This window comes from Hibiscus syriacus, unplaced genomic scaffold (assembly GCF_006381635.1).
Source record: "Hibiscus syriacus cultivar Baekdansim isolate YM2019G1 unplaced genomic scaffold, ASM638163v2 tig00110577_pilon, whole genome shotgun sequence".
Lineage (NCBI taxonomy): Eukaryota > Viridiplantae > Streptophyta > Magnoliopsida > Malvales > Malvaceae > Hibiscus > Hibiscus syriacus.
The window spans coordinates 659,111-684,462 of NW_024062788.1; the positions used below are offsets into that span (position 1 = coordinate 659,111).

Here is a 25,352-nt window from a genome sequence, read left to right on the forward strand (position 1 = left end):
ATAAAACAAATCAAAAGGAAAAGTTCCAACTTTCTACCAAAAAATCAACTTCAAATGTGTTAAACAAATGTTCAGATAATGTAAACCCAATTTTAAATCATATAGTAAAACATTAAATGAACAATCCCCATAGATCATTGTAGCATAAACCATTATTAAATGTTCTTCTCGAACCCTACATAAAGGCCTCCAATGTCCCCCATTCATCACTGTTTGTGCCTGCAACAGCCCTATTTTCACCTAGCCCCCCCTTCCACAAACCCCATTAATTTCAGCACCATTTCCTAGTGTACTCGTGTGCTTCGAAAGATCTTTAAGATTACTCCTCTGATCCCATCCCCTTTGTTTCTCTTTTATCTTTCTGACATGGCCTCCTCTGGTTCTGGCACTGGCTCCCTTGTGGTGCATGCAAGTTCCTGAGACGAAAATGCGCCTCTGAGTGTATATTTGCTCCTTATTTCTTCTCGGAACAAGGCCCCGCAAGGTTCGCCGCCATCCATAAAGTCTTCGGCATATCCCTGCTCATGATCGTTGTGAGGCGGTCGTCACCATTGCTTATGAGGGTCAAGCAAGGATTCGAGATCCTGTTTATGGTTACGTTGCTCATATTTTCGCCTTATAGAGACAAGTGATAACTAGATTCAAAGACAAATTCAAAGACTGAGGTAAGATTTTATGACAGGAGACCAACTTCTAGAATTTTTGTTTATCTAGCTTTAAGAACATTTCTAATATTTTTATGGGTTTGATTTCATACGTGGAGTATCTACAAGCTCAGTTAATGCAAGTGAAAGCCCAACTAGCTCAAAATGCTATGAATTCGCATCACTTAGTGTAGTAAAAACAGAAAAAGATAAAAGACATAATTTTCATTCAAGTAAAAACCTGTTTAAATACATCACAAATAACTAATAAACTGAAATTTCTACTCATATTTTCATGTACTGCCACTAACATAAAACAAGGCAACTACTTAACTAAAAAACAACAACTAAACTTGATTAAGTAAAATGTATAACAAACTCCTAAAAACTATAAGTTACAGCCACTAGAGACATTTCCAACACTCCTCATTGAATCAGTAGATGCAAACTCCTAAAGCTTTTCTCAATGATTCAAACCTCCTCCTTGGAAGAGCCTTAATAAATATATCAGCCAGCTGGTCATTTGTGTTGCAGTAAAGCAAAGAAACTTCACCATTCTTTTGGACTTCTCTAAGAAAATAAAGTATAATGTTGAAGTGTTTGGTATTTCCATGAAAGACTAGACTATTGGAGATTGCAATGGCAGCTTGGTTATCCACAAACACTTATGTGCTACTCCTTTGCTCCTCCTTTGCTCCAAGCATAAATCATTCAAAATCTTCCTCAACCATAAGGCTTGATTTACAGCTGCTGTAGCAGATAGGGGTGTATTCGGTTCGTTTTTTTACTAAAAATTGAACCGAACTGAAATAAACAGGTTTTTAGAATTTAAACCGAAATCGAAAGGTTAAAAAACCGAATTATGTGAAATCGGTTTTTTCGGTTTGGTTCGGTTTATTGGTTTTCAATGAAAAATTCACTTGAAACTATAATTTTTTTTTTATAAAAATTGTATATTCGGTTCAATATGGAACAAAGGGTTCCATATGAAAAACCCGAACCAAACCGAACCGAATCAATAAAATTGAGACTTTAAACCAACCTGAAAACCGAACCGTTTTACTCGGTTCGTGTCAATTTTTTGGTTTTCTCGGTTTCGTTGCTCAGCCCTAGTAGCAGCTATAAACTCCGCTTTAGTAGTGGATTGAGCCACTATATCTTTCTTCTTTGAACTTCAAGAGAACATTCATGAGCCAATTGTGAAACAATATCCTGAATTGCTTTTCATGTCATCTAAGGATCCTCCCCAATCACTATCAGAGAATTCATGAAAATTGAATTCTTGACCATGTTTGAACATGACACCATAGTCAATAGTTCCTTTGACATATCTCAGCAGTCGTTTAGCAGCAATAAAATGTTCTTCACTAGCAGCTTGGGAAAATCTGACGAGGACACTTACAGCATGCAAAATGTCAGGTCTTGTTGTTGTGAGATACATTAGACAACCTATAAGACTCCGATAGACATCCTCTTCAACCTTTTTTGCACAATCTTCTTTGCAAAGTCTCTCTTTTTGATTCATTAGATTACTTACTGACTTTCAATTCTCCATGTGAAACTTCTTCAAGATTTCTTTAGCATACTTTCTTTGACAAATAAAGACTCCTTGATGATCTTGTCTTACCTCCATCCCAAGAAAATATGCCATTGTTCCCAAGTCTACCATTTCAAATACTTTCATCATTTCTTCCTTAAAGTTTCGAACCAACACATTATTATTTCCAGTCACTAAGATATCATCTACATAAACGGAAACGATTAAAATATCAACATTTGAATGCTTGACATATAGTGTTGGTTCACTTGGACTTTTTTCGAAACCAAGACTAAGGAGATGCTCATTGATTTTAGCGTACAATGCCCGTAGAGCCTGATTTAAGCCGTACAAGGCCTTTTTAAGCAAGTACACCTTATTCTCCTCTCCATCCACCACAAAACCTTCAGGCTGCTCAACATAAATTTCCTCCTGCAAGTAGCCATTAAGAAAGGCATATTTCACATCTAGTTGAAATACCTTTCATCCCTTTTGTGCGGCCAATGCAAGAAGCAATTTGACTGTATCAAGTCGAGTAACAGGAGAAAAAGTCTCTGAAAAATCTACTCCAAACACTTGAGCAAATCCTTTCACTACAAGTCTGGCTTTGTGCTTGTTAATAGAACCATCTGCATTTAACTTGGTTCTAAACACCCACTTTACTCCGATGACCTTCTTGTGACAAGGCCTAGGAACCAACTCCCATGTTTGATTCCCTTCAATCATACGGAGCTCCTCTTGCATTGCTGATATCCATCTTGGATCATTCTTAGCTATATAAAAAATCTGACGGTTCTAAAACACCAATATTACACCTTTCATAGATGTCAGAAAGTAATTTAGTTCCCCTAACTGGAGGATCATCAATATTCTCATCTTTAAATGATTCAGTATTAGGAACTAGATTCACTTCTTCATCTTCCTAATTCCACTGTTGATCTTCAACAAAATGAACATCTCGACTTATTAGAATATTACCAGTTTCGGGATGGTAGACTCTATAAGCCTTTGAAGTTGTGCTATAACCAATAAAAATTCCAGAATTTTCCTTTTTATCCAATTTAGCTCGTTTCACACTAGGTATATAAGTGAAACAAACACAACCAAAAACTTTAAGATTCTGGATAAAAGGTTTAAAACCATACCATGCTACAAATGGAGTTTTCCCTTGCACTGCCTTCGTGGGAAGCCTATTCAACAGGAACACAGTTGTATTCGCAGCTTCTACCCAAAACTTCTTCAACAACCCTTTCTCATGTAGCATACACCGTACCATCTCCATTACAGTTCTGTTCTTCCTCTCACTCACTCCATTTTGCTGCGGAGTATACAGAGCAGTGAGTTGGTGCTCAATTCCAGCATCTTCGCAAAACATATTGAACTGTTATGAGGTGTATTCCTTGCCATTATCAAATCTTATGACCTGAATTTTACAGCCACTTTGGTTCTCAACCCAAGCTTTAAATTTCCAAAAAACTCCTGCCACTTTAGACTTGAATTTCAAGAAATAAATCCAACACATTCTACTAAAATCATCAATAAAGAGAATATAATATTTACTTCCCTTTAAAGATAATTCAAGTATAGCCCCTCCAATATTCGTATATATTAGTTGTAGCTTTGTTCTAGCCATGTTCGTTGCATTCGAAAACGGGAGCCTAGTTTGCTTTCCAAATCTACATGCTTTACAACTTATTAAGTGATCATCCAGAGAAGGAATTCCTCTTGCAAGATTCTTTATCCTCATATACAATAGATTAGCGTGGTTGAAATGCCACATCCTTTTGTGCCAAAGCTCAGTTGTAGTAATCGAACTCAACATAGCAGCCTGCTCTGTCTCCATCATATTTAAAGAAATACTTTTTACCTTCATATTGACCTTGAACATGTCAGACCCACTTGAATATTTTATTGAACACATTCTGTCTTCAAACACAACTTTGTAGCCTTTTTCAAGCAGCTGACCCACACTTAACAGGTTCTGATTAATTTCAGGAACATAAAAAACATCTTGAATTAACTTAGTACCAAGACTACTTTCAATGACAATAGTACCTTTACCTTTGACAGCAATGAAATCTCCATTTCCAATTCTGACTTGTGACACAACTGCCTTATTAAGCTCTTTGAAAAGCTCAATATCATGTGTCATATGATTGGTGCAGCCGCTATCAATCAGCCAACTCTCATTTGCAATGCTAATTGCAAAGCAAGAAGCAACAAATAGTTGATCCTCCTTTTGCTCTACAATCTGAGCCTCACTTTGCTGATATTTCTCTTTGGACTTGCATATCTTTGCAATGTGTCCCAAGAGTTTGTATTTTTTGCATCTAACATCTAGCCTCCTCTAACATTTGTGAGGTGGGTGACCCTTCTTTCCACAGTGTTGACATGATGGATAGTCTTGCTTAACACTTCCTTCTCCCTTGCTTTAAGCTTGATCGTCTGCACTCTTCTTTCCATTTCTCTTCTTCCCCTTATTATTGTGACTGATGTGCAACTTTGCAGCAAGAGCTATTTCAACGGTACCTTCAAGTCTCATCAGTCTTCTTTGCTCTTGAGCTTGCAAAGCATTTAATAATTCTGCCAACGTAATGCTTGACGCATCCTTAGAGTTTTCCAACGAAGAAATCGTGTATTCAAATCTTTCTGGAATAGTAACCAAAATCTTTTGAACAATCCTAGAATAAAAAAACTCTTTTCCAAGCAATCTTACCTGATTTACAATGCTCAGAAGTCTATCGGAGTATTATTTGATAGTCTCTGATTTCTTCATTCTTTGCATTTCATATTCCCTGATCAGATTCAGCACACACTTCCCTTTGATCTTCTCATTGCCTTCGTACTCCATCTTGAGAAAATCCCAGATTTCCTTGGCTGATTTCAAGGTCATAATTCTGGTAAAACTGTTGCAGAAACAACGTTGAACAAGCAGGACTTAGCCTTTGATTTTCTTTGCCTCTTCTCCTTGTGGTTATTTATTTGAGCAACCGTTGGATTTGCTGGAAGAGGAGTAATTTCATAATCCTCCTCAACATCTTCCCAAAGGTCGTTTGCTTCCAAATAGGACTCCATTCTAATTGCCCAAACTTGGTAGTTTTCACCTTAAAACACTGGAGGTGCTACAGCTGAAAAAGAAATTTCAGATTGTATTTTGTGAAGTTTGGTTTGATGATAGTCTCTCAATTCTCACACAGGTCCCTCAAGAAGATTCACTCTGATACCAATTTGTAGTAAAAACAGAAAGAGATGAAAGACATAATTTTCATTCAAGTGAAAACCTGCTTAAATACATCACAAATAACTAATAAACTGAAACTTCTACCTATGTTTTCATGTATTGCCACTAACATAAAACATGGCAACTACTTAGCTAAAAAATAGCAACTAAACTTGATTAAGTAAAATGCATAACAAACTCCTAAAAACTAGGATAAGTTGTAGCCACTAGAGACATTTCCAACACTTGGAGAATCAATAGCAAGGAAATCTTTGTGGTACTGTGACTTCCTTTACAAGTTATCCAACGACCTACGTGAACCCAATTTCTACACAGAGCTCACTCAAGTCGGTTGAACTCAACAGTGGTGATGCCATGAATATGCAAGAAATACAAAGCAGGGAGGAGTTTCATCTCCTTAAGAAGAGACCCTAGAATAATGATTTGGGTGAGCTTCAAGCACTTGCCCTTAGAATGATGAGGAACTGAAACTAGATCATCCTTGTCTTTTTTTCTTCTTCTTCTTTATGGAGTATGATTCTGATTCTATTATGATGCTGATGATTGTATATACGGAGACTGTTTCCGAGAAAAAATAGTCAACTTTCTGGTCAGCCAAACAATATCGTCGTTTTCCTCTTTGTTGGTAATTTATACATTGCTGGGGATTAATTACTTATTAGATGAGTCGCCAACAAGAGACGTAGCTAACTTCATTCCACAATTATCTGATAAAGGCGTTGGAATTGTTTTCATGTAGGGTAAATTTTAATTCCAAAATTTTGTTAAACATTCCATTTTCAATATCCACATTTAATGAATTGTAAAATTTGCTAAGCATTTCAATAAAAAAGTGTTAAATGTTCCAAAAATAATTTGCTAAATATTTCAATAAAATTTTATTTAAAAAGAATTATTTGAACTGAATAATATTATCATGATTAAAACACATTAATGTCTTAAATTAAATTCTCAGATCTTGACAATATTATAAAAAAATAAAAAAAGAGAGTTGATAATCACTTTTAGATTGATGTTTACGTTATTAAGTTATATTATTTGCAGTTAATTAACTCATATATATTTGAAGATTAATAGATGTGATATTTTTTATCGATTGAATATTTATTTGATAAATATTATTATATTTAAATAAAAATAGACATGAAATAAGAGGGAAATTAAAATGGAATTTGTTGGACTCCATTACTCGTAGTTGAATAAAGTAATTATTCCAAAGACTGATTAATTAATTAACTGATGAGTGATCATTAGTTGAATGTGAGCTTAAGGGGAAAAGGCAGACACATTAAAAGAATAAATAAAAAGTTTAGTGCAAAACAATTTAAATTATTACATAATAAAATATATCTGCAGATTAGAAGGCTGACAAACACTTCCAACACCAATCTTTGTCCAAAGATAAGTGTAGATTTATTAATGATTATAAAGTAAAAATTATTGATGATTTAAGAATTTTAATGTTGATTAGGCACATGACATGTGGAACAGCTGATGACGTGTTGGTTTTAAACTACAAAATAATAAACAAAATACAACACAAGGATTAGCATGGTTAAATTTGAACGTCTTCTCGGGAGCTTTGAATTTATTTTTTTCACACAACCGTTGACTATTGATTTCGTAACCCACGTTTGCGTAATTCCAACCGTTGATAACGGGATTTCATTTTTTATATGATTAATTTCATTATATTAAAAATATAAAGATTATTATAGCTATAGTATGCATAAATAAAATATTATATTTTTAAAATTTATTTAATAATGATTATAGATGGATAATGAAGAATTTATTAGTTTAATAGGCTCTCATATAAAGCACATCAACTGGACTGTACTTAGGTTTATGGTTGTCATCTTAGTTGGGCCTATCTAATTAACAAAAGGAAGAGACACGGTGGGTGAGATTCATTTCCTAAATTATTTATTTTAAATTCCATTAATTCATTTTCTCATTTAATTTTATTAATAATTTTTAAAAAATAAATTTCAAAGATAATCGGAATATAATTCAGGTTTTAATTTCAAAGAAAATGAACATACGAGTTTATTTTAATGAACATCACTTCCACTGATTAATTACTAACCTATGTAATGATTTCCCCCAAATCCAAATGCTTTGCTTGATATTAAAGTAGTCAATACTGTACTAGTTAACTACTATTTTTCTCTGATATTAACATATATTGATATATTAGTATAAATTGAGACGATAACTAAATTTCCTAGCATTAAAAAAAGATCATTATAATCAATCAGTGGCGGATGAACGCCTAGGATAAGGTGGACAAGTATCCACTATGAATGCTTAATTTTCTTCAATTAATTATCTATTTTAACTAATATATATATATAATATTTACTTTCATAAATATTTTTAAATCCTTCACTACAATTAGCACTAATATAATATTGATGGAGTAATGACTTCAAGTAATTTAGATAAAGGTCTTCAAAATATAATATCGAATAAATTATTAATTTCTTGCATTCTTCGGGAAAAAACACTCAATACCATTTTTGTTGGGCCTAAATTAAAACCCTAAGCCCACATCTTTAACACATGTTGACTGACTTCAACCCTAATCTTGCCACCTGCTGCAGTCGTTGGTGAAGCCTGCCGCTTTCATTGTTCCACCATCATCACTTCAGAAACACAGTAAAAGAAAAAAATCAGATCAAATCTAACCCAAATCAAGGTTTATACTAAGGGTGTCGTAAGGTATAACTTCCCGTGTTAAGGGATGATTTGGTGAAAATTTGGTTACAGGTTACACAAATTGATGAGAAAAAAGGTTTATACTAACATTCCAATGGAAAATCATCTTTTAGTCATTGCTTTATGCGTGATTCTTGTTTTGGTCACTAATATCCATGTTCTTGTTAGGTATTACGTCGAATTTGGGATACTAAAAGGGGTATTTGTCCCTTTTATTTCACTTTTAGTATGTTAGGACACAAAAGGATTATTTATGATTAGGACACTATACTTCTGCCGCATTTTTATATTTTGGTCACTAGCTTGTGCTCTTTTGTTTTGGTTTTGAATTTATGTCCTTATTGTGCTATTGCCCTATTCGTGTTCAGTGTTATCTTTTGGTTTATTCACGATCGGGTCCCATATGGTGCTCTTTTTAATTTTATTTCGAATTGCATGTCCTGATTTTGCAATTTTACACATTTAATTTATTAATGGAATTCAAACTTATCTAAATCATAAAATTATGTTCTAATCCCCTATATTTATCGTGCTTTTACATCATGGTTACTAATTTGTGTTTTTAAGTTGCTTTAATTCAGATGCTCAGTTTCCATTTATTTCAATTTAGTCCATGATTTAAGTGTTTCTATTTTAATTTGAATTTGATTCCCAATTTGCAGTTCGTGTTACATCTTAGTCCTTAAATTAATAGTTTATTAATTAATCCTAGTACAAATTAGTTTATTAAATTTATTTTGTAATTATTAACTAAATTTGTGTTATTAATTTTAACATGTTTATTTATTTATGTTTTTGAATGCATGTTCGTAGATTTTCTATTTGTTTAAATAGCTCTTAATTTACTTTCTGCTGAATTTAATATTTTCTTTAATTAATTTAAAATATTAAGGTAAATCCTTTTGTTTTAATTTTCTTTTAACTTAGTCCTTATTTAGTACTTTAATTTTAGATCTAGTCCTTAAACTTTAGTACTTTAAAAGTCAGTCCTTCAACTCTTATATATGTATATGTAGTATATATCTTAGAGTTAACCTTTTTAATTATTATAAAATACTCACTTTATTTGATAATATATTATATTGTGTACTTGTATCAATTTTCAAGAACGTCTTTTGTAGAATGGGCGTAAAAAGTGCAATTTGTAGAGGTGGCACAATTCAATACAATATTTGAACGAAAAGTGAGCTTGAAAACGATCGAGCTCGCTTTGATAAAAGTGATAAACTAATCAATATTCGATAAAAAATATCATATTTTAAATTTCGACTCGAATCTACAAATTCCACCGCTACGACAAAGCATAAGCAATCAAGTACCAATTTTAGGCGTTGTATGGGTGATAATCATTCCTCACGCATAACTGACTTCTGGACCCTTAAAATGAATCTTTTGAAAAACACAGACTAATTTTTGTCTAAAAAATGATTTTTCTCAAAATTGTTTTAAAATACATTTTTAGGTATTCGACTTACCTATCCCAAAGGTTGATGGCGACTCCAATTCGGATTAAATCAAATTTCATCAAAAATTCAAAATTTTCCAAAATAAAATCATAATCATTTTAAAATTTAATTATTTCTAAAAAAGGTTATGACAATATCTTAAATTAGGTTTTCAATTAAGGATAAATCGAAGAATATTAAAAATGATCATATTAAAAATGATCATATCTTTCAAGAATTTAATTTTTATATATAATATAAATATTTTTTATATTTTATTTTAAGATAAATTATACCATTGCTCACTCAACTATGTCGTCCTTTTATTTTTTCCATCGATCTTTCAATTTTTTTCAATCAGACTACTTAACTATTTAAATGTGTTCAATTAAGCCATTAGTCGTTAATGGCTAACGGAAATGATGATGTGACAGCTAAAAAAATTGACGTAATTATACATTTAGACCTTAATGTTTATATATTCTATCAATTTGGTTCTAATTTAAATTTAGTTTAATAAATTTAATTTAATAAATTTAATTCTCTAATCATATTATGACACGTGTCACAATATGAATGGAAGGTATTTTTTAATTTAATTATTTTATTTCCACCCAATCATATGGTGACATGTGTCACCATTGAATTGGATGAAAAATTGAGAGCGGAAGGAAAACCCCAAAGTAGGGGTAAAGGGAATCAAACCTAGGCATGCATCGGTATTAAGCCAACATCCAAACCACCAAGCTAGGAGCACTACTTAGTTTCAAGATGCAACATATATATATATAACATATTGTAATGAATGAGAAAAAAAGTTAGAAAAGAATACCTTCAATTTGTGTTGTGACACGTGTCACAATATGATTAGAGGATTAAATTTATTAAATTAAATTTGGCAAAAGGGTAACTTTTGCCCATGTAGTAGACTCAATTTATCACTTTTTCTCTTATTGCATTTTCGTATCAATTTATCCCTAACTTAAAACCCTAAATTATAAAGCTTAAACCCTAAATCACAACCTCAATAAATAAACAAGGAAAATAAATTTCAATATGGGTTTCAATTGTCGAACCTAAGGGGTATTTATAACCCCAAGAGTTATAAACAAATAAAATAACTTATTCCTAAAATAATCAAACTAAAAAACCTAATGAGAGTTCTAATAAAATAATAATATAATAATCAAAGTAAAAAATCCTTAATTAAAAAGATTTATCACAAAAGACAAATATTTAGGTCTTCTGGTTGAATTCTTCATCTTCTAGATAAACTTGTCTCAGATAAATTCCAAATTAAGTATTCAAGGAAGTTATGCTTGTCTTCTATAAGATGCTAAATGGGCCATCAAAATCTACTAGTTTTTAGGCTAATTATTTTAATAAAGCTCCTATCCAAAATAAAATCAAATAAGGATAAATTAGTAATATCCAAGTGATAAATGAGAGGTAAATATTAATAAAAATATTTAATATTAAACTCTCATCAAATTTCCCCTCACTTATTCAATGCTTGTCCTCAAGCATACATCAATTCCAATTTCCATCATTCAGCAAAGATTCACTCGAAAGTTTATGTAAAAATCTCAAGAACATGCATGTATTGAAGAAGTTAGACAAGATAATCAAACAAAAGTGAGAAGACTATCCAATAAACAAGATTTAACCAAATGAATAAGAGGTAGATATGCAAAGCTTTTGTTATTTGCTTGTGAAATGAAATCAAACCAAGTTTAGTTTCCTCATGATAAGTGATTGGCGGAGCGTGAGTTTTATTTTCCTCTCCTTTTGTATCACTCACTCTTTTTTCAAGCGCTTATTTTTCCTCTCATTTTTTTAGTTTTTTATTTTTCCTTTTTTTAAAAAGAAATCTTCATTTTTACACTTCTCTCTATTTTTTTAACTCTATAGTCTCAACTCATCATCGAATCATTAAACTGGAAATGATATGACAACTCATGAACCTTGCCCGGTTCTCCAATCCTATCACATTCAAACGATCTACCAGTCACAGTCGCTTCACAAGGTTACACACTTGAAGATAACATCAATCACTAGCAAAACAAGAACAAGTTCATATTTAAGCAACACTAACAATTATACCACAAGGTTAAAAGCTTTTATCAAATCAATTATTCATGCATAGCAAGATCAACTCAAGCTTGAAAAGAAGGGGTCGTGACAAAACTAACAAGTCAACCAAGGCAATCAATGGTCATAAGAATCGAGATATCACATCAAACCAACATGAATAAATAAGGTGAAATTCTGACTCTAACCCCTCACTTAAAGAGTATTGTCCCAATATGAAATAAACAAAGTAAAGGAGAAGGGATAAAAATACTCCCCATGTCTAGTGTCGGTGGGTTGTTCGATGGTATAGGAACATTGACCTTTATTTGAATCAACATCATGTCCATAATTTTGATCTCGATCAAAAATACATTGTGTGCCTAAAAAATATAAAGAAAAATAAATACTAAAAATAATAATAATAAAATTGGTTGTCTCCCATTTGAGCGCTTTGTTTATCGTCGTTAGCTCGAAGACCTGATTTATACTACAAGTTCCATGAGAGATATTTCTCAACTTCATACACTTTTTCCAACTAAGAAATTCGTTATGAAAAATTCTATGATTATAGAATGTTTTCCTCGTGTCATTCTTAATGGCTTTTCTTTGGATCATTTTGAGCTTTGAAAATTTATCCGAAATAGATAAATTATCTCCTTCAGCTAAAAATGTGTTTTTCAAATGTTTTGAAAGCTCATGTAACACCCCCATAATGTATCTTTCAATCTCTTACCTCGAAACCCATCATTTTTTAAGTTGTTATGTAAATCTATACTCCCACTTCTGGAAACAATGTACTCAATGTGGATATTAAGCCCTACATTTAATAAATAATTGTTAGATTATTAAATTAATTTATATATCACAATTGATACATAAATTAATAATTAAAACATGTATCTTTCGTTTATCTGACATCCATGTCTAAGAATATTGATTTTCAATGTTAACATCTTCACTCAAAAGTTAAATGAACCAAATCCATTTGTCTGTGTTTTCACTTTCAACCACTGCATAAGTAATTGGAAAGATACAATCATTCGCATTAATACCGATATCACGTAATAACTATCCTCAAACTTTTCCTTTGGGATGACAATCGTCAATACTATTAAAAGGCATGCAATGAGCCAGTCCCGACACAATCTACATTATTTGAAATAAACAACCATCTAACTTACAAAGCACATTAGAACTATAATTAGTATTTCTTATCTCCTCAGCATAGCTCTTAATCTTAGAGTATTGCTCACTTTAATTTTCTTGAAGTGCTTTCAATGCTAATGTTTTTCCCGAAATAACTTGGACCTTGGACAATCAACACATAATCTTTGTATATTAAGCTCTCAAATGAAGACAATGAGAAATTTGGATCAGCAAGAAAATGATACATATATTTATTACACAACAACTTGTAATCCATACTCCTATTTGCATAATATTTGCAACATGTATGTTTTGATTTCTATGTTCTAATCTGAAAGGTTAGGTTAGTTGGACCTTTAGTGATTTTTCTAGCATATAAAGTCCAATTACACCCTTCTTTGCAAACAATTCTAAACATTATTTTATCATCTTTCTTGACAACTACATCCACCCTATCCTTAATGCTAGCATTTTTTTACAGTCATCTTCAATTGTTTTTTATCGGCAAACAATGTTCCAACAAAAAAAAATGGATCATCCATGTCAATCACTTAATTAAACTCGGACCATTTCTTGTTTAGTTTATCAACATCTTCATTTTCAGTATCACCAATACTATAAAGATCATCCGAAGAAGAAATAGCATCACTATCCGATTCATTTCGTTCCCCTCCTAAATGTCCACCATCTCTCTCAATTAGAACGTCTACAACTTGCTCAATCATAACATCATCATCCTCTTCAATTTCATATTCACTATCATTAAAATCACTATCACTATGATCACCTATGACACTAATTTCGTTTCCAGCTCTAGGTTCATTAACGCTGTCAATTATAGAACATGAAAAAGTTTGTCAATACATAGCATGATAGCCAAAGTAAAAAGAAATCAAAAGATTGGTATTTAAAATTCAGGTGATAGGAGCTTTCAAAAATCAAACGGTGAATAATTTGCTTCTTATATAAATATTAATTTTGTTGAATATACAAACACATGTTGTGGAATTCGGGTTAATTTCCACCAATAATAACAAATTCACCTTGAAAACTATTATCTAGGTGACTAGTGTGAAAACGACTGTACTAAAAATCACCCCAAGGTAGATTCCCAGGAAAGAGGAGGGGTCACAATGGTCCCTCTTAAAATCCATTTTCCTTAGACAGAACTACCAAGACAAGTAATTTTAATAGGACAATAATTAACAACAACTATACCCGACAATAGCTATTAAATAGACATAAAGAGAACACCAAAATTTAACGAGGTTAGTCCAAAATTATGCCTACCTCCTCGAACACTACTAAAATAATATTTCACTAATAGAGGAAATATTACAAAGAGAGAAAGAGTACAAATAGCCTTTAATAGTGAAGAAGGCTTATATTTGTGGGATGCTAAACTAAGGAGGAGGATGGCTCTATTTATAACAAAAGAACTTCCCCTCCTCCTTATACAAAACCAATGTGGGATATTTGTCAAAAACCAACAAATCTCCACCTTGGCAAATTCCACACACGTCTCTCAAAAAATTCAATCTTCAGTAGTGTCTGCAAATTCATCTTTCAATTTGTAACAATATTGACCAAATCTAAACAATGTTTAAACTTGATCGCAGTTACCACTTTTGTCAACATATCAGCAGGATTCTCAGTGGTCCGAATCTTCTGGATTATGACTCCACATTCTTCTAGAATCTCTCGTACAAAGTGATATCGAACATCGATGTGCTTCATCCTTGCATGGTAAACTTGGTTCTTTGCTAAATGAATAGCACTCTGACTGTCACAATGCACTTTGATGTGCTTTTGTTCCATTCCCAATTCACCAAACAACCCTTAAAGCCAAATTGCCTCCTTCACAGCCTCTGTAACTGCCATATACTCTGCCTCTGTAGTAGACAAAGCCACTGTTGACTGTAAGGTGGACTTCCAACTGACTGGTGCTTTTGTAAATGTAAACACATAACCAGTAGTTGATCGACGCTTGTCCAAATCACCTGCATAGTGTGAATCACAATACCCAACTACACACTGACCATCTTGTTTGTCCTGTTGAAAGACCAAACCAACATCTACGGTGTTCAGAATATACCGCAGAATCCATTTCACAGCTTCCAATGCTCCTTTCCAAGATCATGCATATACCTGCTCACAACCCCAACTGTCTGTGAAATATCGGGTCTCGTACACACCATTGGATACATTAAGCTACCAACAACACTTGCATACGGAACCTTTGACATGTATTCCCGTTTTGCATCATCCTTAGGTGACATGGATGCACCGAGCTTGAAATGAGGAGCAAGAGGTGTACTAACTGGTTTTGGCTTCTTATTCATGCCAAAACGTTTTAGTACCTTCCTCAGATATTCTTTCTGAGACAAACAAAGCCTCCCCAATTTCTTATCCCTTGATATCTCCATGCCTAGAATCTTCTTTGCTTCACCAAGATCCTTCATCTCAAACTCCCTGTTCAATTGAGTCTTTAGTTTCGCAATTTCTGTCTGACTCCTGGAAGCTATCAGCATATCATCAACATAAAGAAGAAGATATATATAGGATCCGTCTTGTAGCTTGTGTAAATACACACAATGATCATATTTGCTTCTTGTTTACTTCTGCCCTATCCTAAACTTGTCAAATCGTTTGTACCACTGCCTTGAAGATTGCTTCAATCCGTATAGCGATTTTTCTAATTTGCACACCATCTCTTCTTTTTCAGCAACTTTGAATCCATCTGGCTGAGTCATGTAGATTTACTCATCCAAGTCTCAATGTAAAAATGCAGTTTTTACATCCATCTGAACTAGCTCCAAATCCAACTGTGCTACCAAAGCCAACAAAATTCTGATGGAGGAATGTTTTACAACTGGAGAAAATACTTCATTATAATCAACTCCCTCCGTTTGAGCGTAGCCTTTAGCCACCAATTTTGCTTTGTAGCGGATGTTATTCTTGTCAGGAAATCCATCTTTATTTGCATATACCCACTTGCACCCAATTGCCTTCTTTCCCTTCGGAAGACTAGCTAGTTTCCACGTCTGATTCTTTTGAAGGGATTGCATTTCTTCATTCATGGAGATCCTCCACTTTTTATGTTCTGAACTTTGTACTGCTTCATTTAAAGTGGCAGGAACGTCATCAATTGTAATTGGTGATGCAAAAGAGACCATATCAGCATAACGAGCAAGTTGTCTAATGGTCCTCTTTCCCTTTCTGAGTGCAATTGATTCATGTTGCTGTGGAGGTTCTTGGGTCTGAACCCATTCTTCATCTGACTCTTCTTCTACCATAGGAGAGTCAACATCAAATTCTTTACTGGCTGGGTCAATTCTGCTTCCTTCAAACTCTACCTGTTTGGGAGTTCCATCTGTCTGCTCCAATTTTTCTTAAGTCACCTTTCTCAACATGGTAGATTCATCAAAGGTAACATCCCTGCTAAAGATTATTTTCTTTGTTTCTGGACACCAAAGACGATAGCCTTTCACACCAGAGGTGATCCCCATAAAGATCACCTTCTTTGCTCTTGGATCCAGCTTTGACTCCTTAACATGGTAGTATGCAGTGGAACCAAACACATGTAAGGAATCATAATCTGTAGCAGGTACTCCAAACCATTTCTCTAATGGTGTTTTACCACCAATAGCAGTCGATGGTAAGCGGTTGACAAGGTGACAAGCATAGACCAAAGCCTCAGCCCAAAATTCTTTGCCTAACCCAACATTAGACAACATACACCGAACCTTCTCCACTAATGTTCGGTTCATACGCTCTGCCACCCCATTCTGTTGTGGTGTACTTCTGATAGTGAAATGCCTGACAATACCTTCTTTTTCACAGACTTTCAGAAATGGATCATTTTTGTACTCTCCACCATTGTCTGTACGGAGACGTTTGATTTTTCTGCCTGTTTGAGTCTCCGCCATCTTTTTCTGTAACACCCCAATTTAGGGGCTAAAATTAAGAAATTATAAAGCGGCGGATTTATTTGGTATTTTGAAAGAAACAGGGGATTAAATTATAAGATTTCAAATTTGGCAGACCATTTTAAGAAGTGCAGGAAGTTCAGTGGCTAAACTCATAATTTAACCATTTTTTTAATATGTTGAATTATAAATCTGATTCCCGTGCGTAGGCAGCAGAAATTTTCCAGATTTCCCTTCTCCAACAACCCAACTTCCAACTCCGATCTACTCGCCGTCCGACCTCCAAACGACGAGCCGAAACCACCATCGTGTTCATTATCAATCGAGGAATAAAAACCCTCAAACCTTTCGTTGTGAATCATCGCCGTTCGTCGTGAATTTCAGTCGAAAGTATCGTCGGTAATAACTCGATTTTAGTTGGTTTTTCATCGATTCACGACGATCGGGTCATCCGTTTACGACACCTCCCGCACCATCGTGTTCGTTGCATCGTTCCGAGTTCGCCGGTGTCATCCTTGGTCTCCGTCGACGGCGGCGCGTGAGGAGGTGAAGCGGTCAAAGTTTCTGATTTGTTGAAATCGAGCTCTCCGTCGTTCAAAATTGTAAACCGAGCTTTGTAAGTATCTCGAAATCGCTTAAAATAATTTTTAAAAATTTTTCCATGATTTTATCACTGTTCACGCGCCGCCACTGCGCGTGGGGAAGAAAAAAATGACCGGTTTGACCGGTTTTGGTGCATAGATGACCGGTTTGACCGGTCACAACCCGACCCGACCCGTTGACCCGACCCGACCAGTTGACCCGACCCGATTACCCGACCCGTTGACTCGACCCAACCCGTTGTCCCGACCCGTTGACCGTTGACCCGTTGACCGTTGACCACTGTTGACCAAAATTTTGACTGGCTTTGACCGAGCATTAAACGACCTTTGTTTTTGATCGAGTATACCTATCCTGACATTTTTCGACGTTCCAAATCCGATTCCGCTGTCCGTTTTCGAAATTCGAACCCGAAGACCTCGAAATTGCCGGTCAAACCCGTTGACTTTGATTTTGACCGAAAATTCCCAATTTCCGAAAAGTCATATTTTATGCTTTCGACGTTCTGAATCCGAATCTGAAGTCCGTTTCTCCAAATTTGAACCCCGGTAAGCCGTCTTTCACTGATTTATCACCCGATTCGATCCGTTTATCATAATTAAGCTCCGTTTCTGATATAATTTATGTTGATATGTATCTGAGGAATTATTGGAAGTTGAATTGAAGATCAAAGGCATTCGAATGGAATTTTTATGGTCGATCAGTATTGCATGAAAATCGAGGTAATACTTTACTACCTCTTTATGCTTTATGGAACATGTTGATATTGATAAATGCATGATTAAGATAATGTTGGTCTCATTTGTGTAGTTAATTAGTTTCTACACTCGATCTGAATACGGTAAAAGGGTTCAGTAATTGATTATGGTTCAGATGATTTTTACAAGAAATTGAGGGATTGTTAGAATTAAATTACAAGTTCTGTGCTTAGTGATAAAGAAATCAACATGGGTTTGTAACTTATAGTTTATTTCATCAAAGGTTAAATGTTAAAGGTACTTGGATGGGAAATTATGATAATACTCCGGTAGGGTAAAATCACGAAAATACCCTTAAGTTGGAAAATGACAAGAATTGTCTCTGGAAGTGGATTAATAGATCTGAAAAGAATTATTGATCTGCTAAAACTATTGATGTGCATAAGAAATGTTAGTTTTACTTGGAAATTATGGATAACCGGTTTTTAACCCCAAGAAGGTTTATGCTAGATACTAGAAGCCTTTTACGGAATCATTTCAAGATCAAAGAATGTTCGAGGAAGCAATTAATCATAGGTTCTCTATATTATATTATTTTCGTTAAGAGATAATATCGAAATTATCTGGTTAAGAAATTACGAAAATGCCCTTGAGAGGTAAAATAGTCAGAGTTGACCCTGAAGGAGAAAGTACTTTGAGGATTTGTACTTAACTCGATTAAGTACAAATTTAATTATTAATATTCTGTCTTTGTAAAGAAAAATTCATAATATTGCGTTTGTAAAATCCGAGAAGGCACTTGACCCGAAAATATCTGAGTTATGAGTAAATACCTGAAGAACAATTTATCGGAGGGTGCTCTTTTATCATAATTGTTCGAACGGACTGAAATAGATGATAAATTGGAATTAAATAATAAGACCGGATGAAGGAAAAAGATTGAAATACCGTAGATCTGTAAATTGACCAAAATACCCCTATAATGGAAATGACCCAAGAATATCACCAAGCTCAGGAATGATTGAATATCCTCGTGCTCTGAAATGAATGGAATAAAACTGAACATCAAAATTACCAAAATACCCTTATGGCCTAAATTAAGTAAATGTCTTGGATTAATTAAGGAATCCAAGTAAGCATGGGTATTGGACTACCTTTAAATGTAATGGAAAATAATTTAAGTGAGTAGATCAACCCTAAAGCTATGTCAATACCTGAATGACATAGATATTACTGGAACATGTGTTCGTCTTCTCAAGTTTGGCTCAATGATAAATTTTGGAAGTATTCAACTCAGCTCAACTCTAGATCATATTCAGTATTAAGAATTGGACGTTTGTTCGACAATCAACCACGAAGACCAAATTTAATGGAATGGAAGTACAACATTTATCTGAAATTCAGGAACGTTTGACTTACTCTGGAAAATCCTGAAGTAACTGGAATGGAGATGACTGCTAAATGAAATAGGTAACCTCAATGACTGAGGATTTAGTAAGTGATTTGGACAAGTCTGGAAACTCAGATGAGTTTACGTAGTGTACAATTACAATGGGTTATGAACAAATTAATCAAGTACGTCAGCATTTCATGATATTGTGGAAGTGTGGAAATGAAATAAAGACATTGGAAGATCTATTCAACGATGATTCCGTAAATGGTCTATGGACAAGAATTGTGGTATTAAAGAGTAAATACCCTGGAAAAACAATGAATTGACCAATTGGCTGACATTAGTTCTGGGAACTATTCATGTAAGAGTTGTCTGATAATCCGATCAACCGACATAGAATATAAATGTCCTGAACCTTCATTTCTTCCTTATCAGCTCAAGTCACATTCTGAATAACTGATGATTCTGTCAGTCATTGAACTCTTCTAATAGTGATTCTGAATTCCGATATTCTATCGGTATACTGAAGATCCGTATTCCTCTACTTGTTAAGATTATCCAATATCTTTGAATACTATCTGTAAATTCTAGTGTGTTCCCTACTCACATGAATATTTTATCTGATTTTCGATTTGAATTCTGATCTGATACTTGACATGGATTCTGATATGATATCTGACATAGATTCTGATCTGATACTTGACTTGGATTCTGATCTGATACTTGACCTGGATTTTGATATGATACTTGACCTGATTTATATTTTGATTTTTGATATATCCGTTTACGGACGAACATATTTTACTTGGGGGGGTAATGTTGGAGGAAGTATACCTGGAGGCTCCTCGGCTGTGTGCTCAGGGCCTTATTTACCGGTTCCTCGGCTGTGTGCTCAGGGCCAACTGGACTTGATGGTGGGTGTATGGTTCTGGGGAACCTACACAATTTAGACTTGATGGATGGGGTATATACATATATATGTTTTAAAAGATCTGTATCTTTTTACTGGTTTTATGGGAACCCACTAGAAAACCTATTTTGATCTCCTGAACTCAGTCATCCGAAATATTTCTCTGAACTGAAAGCTCATTGTTCGTTACTACCTGAAATATCCGTAGAATCTCTGCTCAGTATAAAGATCTGTAAATGTCTGAATCGATAAGGAAAAAAATATGTTTATTTGTATATGCACGTTCTTCAGCATCATCTGGTAGTTCTGTATTACTGAGCTTTCCAAAGCTCACTCTATTACTCACCTTTTCAGGTTAAAAAAATTGTACCAGTGCATCTATCGAATTCAGTAAGGGAGTTCTTCCGGCGTTGTTGCAAAGAATGGTACATGTGATTAGGGGGCATGTAATTGTATTTTGATTTATATACGAGTCTGGAAATCTGTTTTATTTTTAAATAGTGACAACTGATTTTATAAGTTACATGTTTTAATAAAAGTTTTAAAATTTCCGCTATTTTTACAGTGGGTCACTCCGGTGGCCCTAATGTGACTTCCCGGATCGGATCGGGCTACCCGCATCGGTCTGGGGGTTACATTTAGTGGTATCAGAGCTATGGTTTGAGTCAAAATTTTTCAAGATAGACCGGTCGGTCGAATGTCAAAATATGTCTGATCAGTACATGCCCTAGACTACAATCGTACCTCTCTGAGCCGGAACTCCAGGGCTGAGTCCCTATCTGTAGCGAGTAAACCAAAGTTTATATCTGTTAAGGCTATACTTGTACAAAAAGGAATACCAGTAACATCTGTCTAAACGCTGTGAAGTACATCACGAGCCATGTGAGAGTTATTCATCTGAGAAATTATGACTCGACTCCGGAAATGAAATTGGATATGCATGAGCCTATTCTCGTAACTAAGGCTGAATTGATTCCACAAAGATAAAGTTGTTTTGATTATTTACTTGGAATGAGAGAGATTTCTGATAAGAATGTATACTCAACTGGTTAAGGATTAGTGAATGATTTGTGTTTCTATAAAAGCTACATGAAAGATATGAAAGAACTGATGGAAGTTTCATTTCTGCAATTATGTGACATGAATGAATTTCGAGGACGAAATTCTTTTAAGGAGGGGAGAATTGTAACACCCCAATTTAGGGGCTAAAATTAAGAAATTATAAAGTGGCGGATTTATTTGGTATTTTGAAAGAAATAGGGGATTAAATTGTAAGATTTCAAATTTGGCAGACCGTTTTAAGAAGTGCAGGAAGTTCAGTGGCTAAACCCATAATTTAACCATTTTTTAATATGTTGAATTATAAATCTGATTCCCGTGCGCAGACAGCAGAAATTTTCCAGATTTCCCTTCTCCAACAACCCAACTTCCAACTCCGATCTACTCGCCGTCCGACCTCCAAACGATGAGCCGAAACCACCATCGTGTTCGTTGTCAATTGAGGAACAAAAACCCTCAAACCTTTCGTCATGAATCATCGCCGTTCGTCGTGAATTTCAGTCGGAAGTATCGTCGGTAATAACTCAGTTTTAGTTGGTTTTTCATCGATTCACGACGATCGGGTCATCAGTTTACGGCACCTCCCGCACCATCGTGTTCGTTGCATCGTTCCGAATTCGCCGATGTCATCCTTGGTCTCCGTCGACGGCGGCGCGTGAGGAGGTGAAGCGGTCAAAGTTTCTGATTTGTTGAAATCGAGCTCTCCGCCGTTCAAAATTGTAAACCGAGCTTTGTAAGTATCTCGAAATCGCTCAAAATAATTTTTAGAAATTTTTCCATGATTTTATCACTGTTCACGCGCCGCCACTGCGCGTGGGGAAGAAAAAAATGACCGGTTTGACCGGTTTTGGTGCATAGTTGACCGGTTTGACCGGTCACAACCCGACCCGACCCGTTGACCCGACCCGACCAGTTGACCCGACCCGACCCGATTACCCGACCCGTTGACTCGACCCGACCCGTTGACCGTTGACCGGCGTTGACCACTGTTAACCAAAATTTTGACTGGCTTTGACCGAGCATTAAACGACCTTTGTTTTTGATCGAGTATACCTATCCTGACATTTTTCGACGTTCCAAATCTGATTCCGCTGTCCGTTTTTCGAATTTTGAACCCGAAGACCTCGAAATTGTCGGTCAAACCCGTTAACTTTGATTTTAACCGAAAATTCCAAATTTCCGAAAAGTCATATTTTATGCTTTCGATGTCCTGAATCCGAATCTGAAGTCCGTTTCTCCAAATTTGAACACGGTAAGCCGTCTTTCACTGATTTATCACCCGATTCGATCCGTTTATCATAATTAAGCTCCGTTTCTGATATAATTTATGTTGATATGTATCTGAGGAATTATTGGAAGTTGAATTGAAGATCAAAGGCATTCGAATGGAATTTTTATGGTCGATCAGTATTGCACGAAAATTGAGGTAATACTTTACTACCTCTTTATGCTTTTTGGAACATGTTGATATTGATAAATGCATGATTAAGATAATGTTGGTCTCATTTGTGTAGTTAATTAGTTTCTACACTTGATCTGAATACAGTAAAAGGGTTCAGTAATTGATTATGGTTCAGATGATTTTTACAAGAAATTGAGGGATTGTTAGAATTAAATTACAAGTTCTGTGCTTAGTGATAAAGAAATCAACATGTGTTTGTAACTTATAGTTTATTTCATCAAAGGTTAAATGTTAAAGGTACTTGGATGGGAAATTATGATAATAATCCGGTAGGGTAAAATTACGAAAATACCCTTAAGTTGGAAAATGACAAGAATTGTCTCTGGAAGTGGATTAATAAATCTGAAAAGAATTATTGATCTGCTAAAACTATTGATGTGCATAAGAAATGTTAGTTTTACTTGGAAATTATGGATAACCGGTTTTTAACCCCAAGAAGGTTTATGCTAGATACTAGAAGCCTTTTAAGGAATCATTTCAAGATCAAAGAATGTTCGAGGAAGCAATTAATCATAGGATCTCTATATTATATTATTTTTGTTAAGAGATAATATCGAAATTATCTGGTTAAGAAATTATGAAAATGCCCTTGAGAGGTAAAATAGTCAGAGTTGACCCTGAAGGAGAAAGTACTTTGAGGATTTATACTTAACTCGATTAAGTACAAATTTAATTATTAATATTCTGTCTTTGTAAAGAAAAATTCATAATATTGCGTCTGTAAAATCCGAGAAGGCACTTGACCCGAAAATATCTGAGTTATGAGTAAATACCTGAAGAACAATTTATCGGAGGGTGCTCTTTTATCATAATTGTTCGAACGGACTGAAATAGATGATAAATTGGAATTAAATAATAAAACCGGATGAATGAAAAGATTGAAATACCGTGGATCTGTAAAATAACCAAAATACCCCTGTAATGGAAATGATCCAAGAATATCACCAAGCTCAGGAATGATTGAATATCCTCGTGCTCTGAAATGAATGGAATAAAACTGAACATCAAAATTACCAAAATACCGTTATGGCCTAAATTAAGTAAATGTCTTGGATTAATTAAGGAATCCAAGTAAGCATGGGTATTGGACTACCTTTAAATGTAATGGAAAATAATTTAAGTGAGTAGATCAACCCTAAAGCTATGTCAATACCTGAATGACATAGATATTACTGGAACATGTGTTCGTCTTCTCAAGTTTGGCTCAATGATAAATTTTGGAAGTATTCAACTCAGCTCAACTCTAGATCGTATTCAGTATTAAGAATTGGACGTTTGTTCGACAATCAACCACGAAGACCAAATTTAATGGAATGGAAGTACAACATTTATCTGAAATTTAGGAACGTTTGACTTACTCTGGAAAATCCTGAAGTAACTGGAATGGAGATGACTGCTAAATGAAATAGGTAACCTCAATGACTGAGGATTTAGTAAGTGATTTGGACAAGTCTGTAAACTCTGATGAGTTTACGTAGTGTACAATTACAATGGGTTATGAACAAATTAATCAAGTACGTCAGCATTTCATGATATTGTGGAAGTGTGGAAATGAAATAAAGACATTGGAAGATCTATTCAACGATGATTCTGAAAATGGTCTATGGACAAGAATTGTGGTATTAAAGAGTAAATACCCTGAAAAAACAATGAATTGACCAATTGACAGGCATTAGTTCTGGGAACTATTCATGTAAGAGTTGTCTGATAATTTGATCAACCGACATAGAATATAAATGTCCTGAACCTTCATTTCTTCCTTATCAGCTCAAGTCACATTCTGAATAACTGATGATTCTGTCAGTCATTGAACTCTTCTAATAGTGATTCTGAATTCCGATATTCTATCGGTATACTGAGGATCCGTATTCCTCTACTTGTTAAGATTATCCAATATCTTTGAATAATATCTGTAAATTCTAGTGTGTTCCCTACTCACATGAATATTTTATCTGATTTTCGATTTGAATTCTGATCTGATACTTGACATGGATTCTGATCTGATATCTGACATAGATTCTGATCTGATACTTGACTTGGATTCTGATCTGATACTTGACCTGGATTTTGATATGATACTTGACCTGATTTATATTTTGATTTTTGATATATCCGTTTACGGACGAACATATTTTACTTGGGGGGGTAATGTTGGAGGAAGTATACCTGGAGGCTCCTCGGCTGTGTGCTCAGGGCCTTATTTACCGGTTCCTCGGCTGTGTGCTCAGGGCCAACTGGACTTGATGGTGGGTGTATGGTTCTGGGGAACCTACACAATTTGGACTTGTTGGATGGGGGTATATACATATATATGTTTTAAAAGATCTGTATCTTTTTACTGGTTTTATGGGAACCCACTAGAAAACCTATTTTGATCTCCTGAACTCAGTCATCCAAAATATTTCTCTGAACTGAAAGCTCATTGTTCGTTACTACCTGAAATATCCGTAGAATCTCTGCTCAGTATAAAGATCTGTAAATGTCTGAATCGATA

General features: G+C 34.6%; 1 pseudogene; it reads left to right on the plus strand.

Moving 5' to 3' along the window:
- Positions 1–366: 366 nt before the first annotated feature.
- LOC120133154 lies at positions 367–5,982 on the plus strand (annotated as a pseudogene).
- The last annotated feature ends 19,370 nt before the right edge of the window (positions 5,983–25,352 follow it).